At 40.5% G+C, this 6,926-nt stretch overlaps 1 pseudogene; it reads left to right on the forward strand.

The window, feature by feature from the left end:
• The first annotated feature begins 509 nt into the window (after positions 1–509).
• LOC121498957 lies at positions 510–2,899 on the forward strand (annotated as a pseudogene).
• The last annotated feature ends 4,027 nt before the right edge of the window (positions 2,900–6,926 follow it).

Here is a 6,926-nt window from a genome sequence, read left to right on the forward strand (position 1 = left end):
TGAAGCCAACGACTCTTAAAGCTCAAATCTAGATGCCTCAAAAAAAATCAGTATGGTATTTACCAGAGAATTCAAATAGGGGCACGGTGAGTAAAAAAAGAATGGGATTGATCTGATGCTCTCAATATTAGTGAAGAGATCTTCTAAAATATTTTATCTCATCATTTTTGAGGCAAAATAGTTAAATCAATGTTAATTGGAAGCACTGAAGTTCATGCTGAAGGTTTGCTTTTAAAATCAAGGAGTGTGGGATTTCTGATGAGAAGTTTTCCATGTCTTGTTATAAGAGAGTAAAGCTTTTAGAGGGACTGTTGCTATCAGGAAGATAGACATCATTTTTCCTGGTTTTTTTTCAAAATTTTTCCATGTTCCTGTTTTTACAAACAAAACCCTTGGACATTAAATCCAAAACAAACATTAAGATGACTCTGAGGAGTCACCCTCACGCAGCGTTGGTGTGGCATTGTAGCCGGACGCAGTCCCTGCCCACCGTGGTCTGTAGTGCTCGCAGCTCTTCTCCTTTAAGATGCCTGAGGAAGTGCACCATGGAGAGGAGGAGGTGGAGACTTTTGTCTTCCAGGCAGAAATTGCCCAGCTCATGTCCCTCATCATCAATACCTTCTATTCTAACAAGGAAATTTTTCTTCGAGAGTTGATCAGTAATGCTTCTGATGCCTTGGACAAGATTCGCTATGAAAGCCTGACAGACCCTTCCAAGTTGGACAGTGGTAAAGAGCTGAAAATTGACATCATCCCTAACCCCCAGGAACACACCCTGACTCTAGTGGACACAGGCATTGGTATGACCAAAGCTGATCTCATAAATAATTTGAGAACCATTGCCAAGTCTGGCACTAAAGCATTCATGGAGGCTCTTCAGGCTGGTGCAGACATCTCCATGATTGGACAGTTTGGTGTTGGCTTTTATTCTGCTTATCTGGTGGCAGATAAAGTGGTTGCTATCACAAAACACAATGATGATGAGCAGTATGCATGGGAGTCTTCTGCTGGGGGTTCTTTCACTGTATGTGCAGACCATGGTGAGCCCATTGGCCGGGGTACCAAAGTGATCCTCCATCTTAAAGAAGACCAAACAGAATATTTAGAGGAGAGACGTGTCAAAGAAGTGGTGAAGAAGCACTCCCAGTTCATAGAATATCCCATCACCCTTTATTTGGAGAAGGAATAAGAGGAAGAAATTAGTGATAATGAGGCAGAGGAGGAGAAAGGGGAGAAAGAGGAAGAAGATAAAGATGATGAGGAGAAACCCAAGATTGAAGATGTGGGTTCAGATGAGGAGGATGATAGTGGCAAGGACAAGAAAAAATAAAAGACAAAGAAGATTAAGGAAAAATACATTGATCAAGAACTGAACAAGACTAAGCCCATTTAGACCAGAAACCCTGATGACATCACCCAGGAGGAATATGGAGAGTTTTACAAGAGCCTTACTAATGACTGGGAAGATCACCTGGCAGTCAAGCACTTCTCTGTAGAAGGTCAGCTGGAATTCAGGGCATTGCTGTTCATCCCTCGTCGGGCTCTTTTGACCTCTTTGAAAACAAGAAGAAAAAGAACATCAAACTCTATGTCCGCTATGTGTTCATCATGGACAACTTCATCCATGGTGTGGTTGACTCCGAGGACCTGCCCCTGAATATCTCCCAAGAAATGCTCCAGCAGAGCAAAATCTTGAAGGTCATTTGCAAATATATTGTGAAGAAGTGCCTTGAGCTCTTCTCTGAATTGTCAGAAGACAAGGAAAACTATAAGAAATTCTATGAGGTGTTCTCTAAAAACCTAAAGCTTGGAATCCATGAAGATTCCACTAACCGGTGCCGCCTTTCTGAGCTGCTGCGTTACCACACTTCCCAGTCTGGAGATGAGATGACTTCTCTTTCAGAGTACGTGTGCCATATGAAGGAGACTCAGAAGTCCATCTATTACATCACTGGTGAGAGCAAAGAACAGGTTGCCAACTCTGCTTTTGTGGAGCAAGTACAAAACGGGGCTTCGAGGTAGTGTATACGACAGAGCCTATCGACGAGTACTGCATGCGGCAGCTCAAGGAGTTTGATGGGAAGAGTCTGGTCTCAGTTACCAAGGAGGGCCTGGAGTTGCCTGAGGATGAAGAGGAGGAGAAGAAAATGGAGGAGAGCAAGGCCAAGTTTGAGAATCTCTGCAAACTCATGAAGGAAATCTTGGATAAGAAGGTTGAAAAGAAAAAAAAAAAAAAGAAGGTTGAAAAGGTGACCATCTCCAACAGGCTGGTGTCTTCACCCTGCTGCATTGTGACTAGCACCTATGGCTGGACTGCCAACATGGAGCAGATAATGAAAGCCCAGGCATTCCGGGACAACTCTACAGTGGGCTACATGATGGCCAAAAAGCACCTGGAGATCAACCCTGACCACCCCATTGTGGAGACGCTGTGGCAGAGGCAGAGGCAGACAAGAACTACAAGGCTGTCAAGGACCTGGTGGTGCTACTGTTTTTGTTTTTTTTTTTTAATTTTTTTTTAAATTTATTTATGATAGTCACAGAGAGATAGAGAGAGGCAGAGACACAGGCAGAGGGAGAAGCAGGCTCCATGCACCGGGAGCCCGACGTGGGATTTGATCCCGGGTCTCCAGGATCGCGCCCTGGGCCAAAGGCAGGCGCCAAACCGCTGCGCCACCCAGGGATCCCGGTGCTACTGTTTAAAACAGCTCTGCTCCCCTCTGGCTTCTCACTGGAGGATCCCCAGACTCATTCCAACCGCATTTACCACATGATCAAGCTAGACCTGGGCATTGATGACGATGAAGTGACAGCAGAGGAAACCAGTGCTGCTGTTCCTGATAAGATCCCTCCACTTGAGGGTGATGAGGATGCCTCTCGAATGGAAGAAGTTGATTAATTTTTCCTTGCAGACCTTGTGCCCTCTTTATAGTGTCCCCATGGCTCCCCAGCAGCCCTGAGTGGCCCCAGTTCACCTGGTTCCCTCTGCTGATGCCTATTGGATTTTTTTTCCCTCCTGTCTTTGTTCGAAGCAGGAAAGAAGGGCCTTAAGCCCTAGCCCTCATGACATTTGACAAGGGGTTTGGATGTGTATTGTGGTATTTGTTTATTTTGTTCTGAGATTAAAGTATGCAAAATAAAGAAGACACAGTTTTATACACACACACAAAAAAAGACGACTCTGAAAGATGGAGAGAAGATAGCAGACCAGCAAGAGACTCAAGTCAATATGGTAGTGAATACCCTGGGTTTTCTTTTCGACATACATATTCCAGACTTTGAGCCAAATAAACTGGTAATCCTGAAACAGTAATGCACACACACACACACACAAAAACAAAGTTTGCTCTCTTTAGTCAAAGGACAAGAACAGGACAGTTAGCAAGAAAGAAATTTAGAAAATAACTGCTCTGGGGCACCTGGGTGGCTCAGTCGGTTGAGCAACAGACTCTTGGTTTTGGTTCAGGTCATGATCTTATGGGTTGTAAGACTGAGGACCCCCCATCCACACATTCAAGCTACAAGCTCAGCAGGGAGTCTGCTTAAAATTCTTTCCCTCTTTGCTCCTCTCTTGACTTGTGCATGCTCATTCTCTCTCTAAATAAACAAACAAACAAATAAATAAATAAATAAATAAATAAATAAATAAATAAATAAATAAATCTTATTAAAAAAGAACTGTTCTGTTCTAGCCAAACACAACAGAAAAAAAAAATACTGTGACCTACTTTACTCAAAATAACAATAGCTGAGCAGGGAGTATGGACTTCTACCTTTGACAGAATGTAATGAATCATGTCAGAGAAGGCTAACTAGAGGACTGGAATTTTTATCCCCCAGGTGGTAATAAGAGTCACAGTGTTAGTGGAGACCATGTGGGGAACCTGGATTTCTACCTCCACCCTGGGATAACAGATGTATGCTTCTCTCTGCAGTGGAATGACACCACAGGAATCCTGGTAGAGAGTCAAGATTTTTACTACTGCCCAGTAATAATGAGGTAAACCCCTACCATGGTGTCAGTGGAGACCTGGTGGTGAGTTAAACCTCATCCAGCAATAACAAGGAGCACTCCCTTCAGGTAACAATAGAGGCTCCCACCTGACAGCACTCCTTTCTCTGTACAGGAAGATAGCCAAATGAGAAGGTGTAAAGAAGATCTAGATTCTCATGATACCCCATGTGTCCAAAATTTGATAAAAAAAAAAAATCACTTGCATACCAAGAACCAGGAAAATTTCTAAATGAATGAAGAAAGCCCATCAGTAAGTGCTAATAATGATATGAAAGAAATGGAAGAGTTATCTAACAAATATTATAAAGCAATCATCACAAAAAAATGCTTTAACAAGCAATTACAAATTTACTTAAACAATTGTTTATAAAAATAGAGTCTTAGCAAAGAAACAGAGGTTTAATGGACAACCAAATATAAATTTTACCTTATTTTTTTCCAAATGTAAATTTTAGACTATAAAGAAATCTACATCAAGACACATGTCACAGCCAAACTTCGGTAAACTAAAGACAAAGGAAATACTTGAATCCAGAGAAACAATATCTTACCTATAGGAAAAAAGCAATTCAAATAATAGTATATTTCTTATCAGAAACCACAGAGGCCAGAAGGAAGTGGAACAGAATCTTTCTTTCTTTTTTTTAAAGATTTTATTTATTTATTAATGACACACACACACACACACACACACACACACACACACACACACAGAGCAGCAGAGGAAGAAGCAGGCTCCATGCAAGGAGCCCGACGCGGGACTCGATCCTGGGTCTCCAGGATCAGGCCCTGGGCCAAAAGCGGTGCTAAACCACTGAACCACCCGGGCTGCCTGGAACAGTATCTTTCAAGTGCTGAAAGAACTGTCAATCCAGAATCCTATACCTAGTGAAAATATCCTTCAGGAATGAAGAGGAAATTAGACATTCTCAGATAAAAGAAATATAAGAGAATTTGTCTCCAGAAGGCCTACCTTAAAAGAATGGATAAAAGTAATACCCTGAATGGAAAGGATGTGATTAAAAAAATAAATTATTAAAAAAAGAACCATGGAATCTCAAAAAGGAAGAAAGACTACACTGAGCAAACATATGGATAAATATAATAGGCTTTCCTTCTCCTCTTGAGTTTTCTAAATTATGTTTGAGAGTTGAAGCAAAAATTATAAAACTTTCTGGGGTGCCTGGGTGGCTCAGTTGGTTAAGTGACTAACTCTTGGATTCAGCTCAATTAACAATCTCAGGATCATGGGCTCAAATCAGGCTCCACACTCAGTGCAGAGTCTGCTTGCAATTCTCTCCCTTTCCCTCTTCCTCCCCCTCTACGCCCCTTCCAGAGCTCCCTCTCTCTAAAATAAATAAAATCTTTTTAAAATCATAAAACTGTCTGATGTGATTACAAACATATGTAAATGTTTAAGACAATTATAAACAGAGGAGAGTAAAGGGATAAAATAGGAGGGAAGGTTTTTATATTTCACTCCCATTGGTCAAATGATGACAACAGTAGACTGTTAAGTTAGGTAAATATAATGTAACACCTAAAGCAACCATTGAAAAGGTTATACAAAGACATTCTCAAAAACACTAAAGATATATCAAAATGGATATCTTAAAAAAAAAACACTCAAGTAACCCCCAAAAGACAGGAAAAGACAAATGTAGAAATAAAACCAGAGAGAACAAAGAGAAAACAAAATGACATTTTTTTTTTACACCCATGAGAGTAATAGATGGGAGCATACAACCTCTTCCACAGATTCTGGATCTCATTTCTGAGAACAGTTTCAGTCATGGGACATTGCATTTCCAGTTGCTGTGCACTCTATTATCTGACTGCTACACAAACACACAGAACTCTCTAAGACCAACTTAATTCATTCCAAGCTGCCTTCCCCACAGTTATTGCAGGGAAGATAAAATTGTGCTGTGCCAGGCTTCCACTGCCCTTGTACAATTCAATGTCCCCTGGACACATCTTGGGAGGTGTTCTGTCCTGGACTAACCGCATTGTCTAAGAAGTTCCTGGGAAGTATCTTTTTTCCTTAAACTGAAAGGAGTGGGCATATGTCAAATTACAACATAACTAAGTTAATCCACTCTGTAAAAATAACTATAACAGTAAAAAATCAGATCAACCACTTGGGATAACCCAGAATTCTAAGAATAGTGTTTCTAGAATCCAAATTCCCCAAATGGTTCATTACAGTGTTCTCCTTTAGGAGGAAGAAGAAGAAAAAAAAAAAGCTTAAATGACAAATGCCGTTAACACTGATATTGTGATTTTGTTGACAGAAAACATGAGTGAAATAACTCCTCGTGATATTCTGTGGTTCCCTGGCATTTACAGTGATGACAGGCATAAATGCTTGGTTTTATTGAGGAAGTTGGTACATGGGATTTGGCAGATTTACAGAAAGCACTTACTAAATATGTAGTAACAAGATAATCGTAGAAGGCCCCTCTAATAAGACCATACTCAGAATCACAATCTCAGCTTGGGTGGTCTAGTATAATTAATCACACTAAATTATTCCTTAAAACTCTTCAAAACTGATGGCTACTTAGTCTCTTGGTCACCTGTTATTTGGTGTATCTTGATAACTATGGAGTATAACACTTTAAAGTTATTAACATCACTATGATAAAAGTCAAATTCTGTTCTTCAAAGAAGTGATACTAACTTTAAGCAGATATCTGCAAGGGCAGGTTGAAATTCACATTCTTCACCTTCACAGTTCCAAGATACTGACAGGAGGTTGGAAATTGGGTAATTAAGTATTTGAAACTAACTTCTTATAATCAGGCATGCCAATTGCACTTTGATCCCAATTTTTTGAAAGCCATAGTTCTTTTCCACTTTTTTTTTCTATAGTTCTACTGAAACCCATTAAAACTAAGCAATATGGAAA

This window comes from Vulpes lagopus, chromosome 9 (assembly GCF_018345385.1).
Source record: "Vulpes lagopus strain Blue_001 chromosome 9, ASM1834538v1, whole genome shotgun sequence".
Lineage (NCBI taxonomy): Eukaryota > Metazoa > Chordata > Mammalia > Carnivora > Canidae > Vulpes > Vulpes lagopus.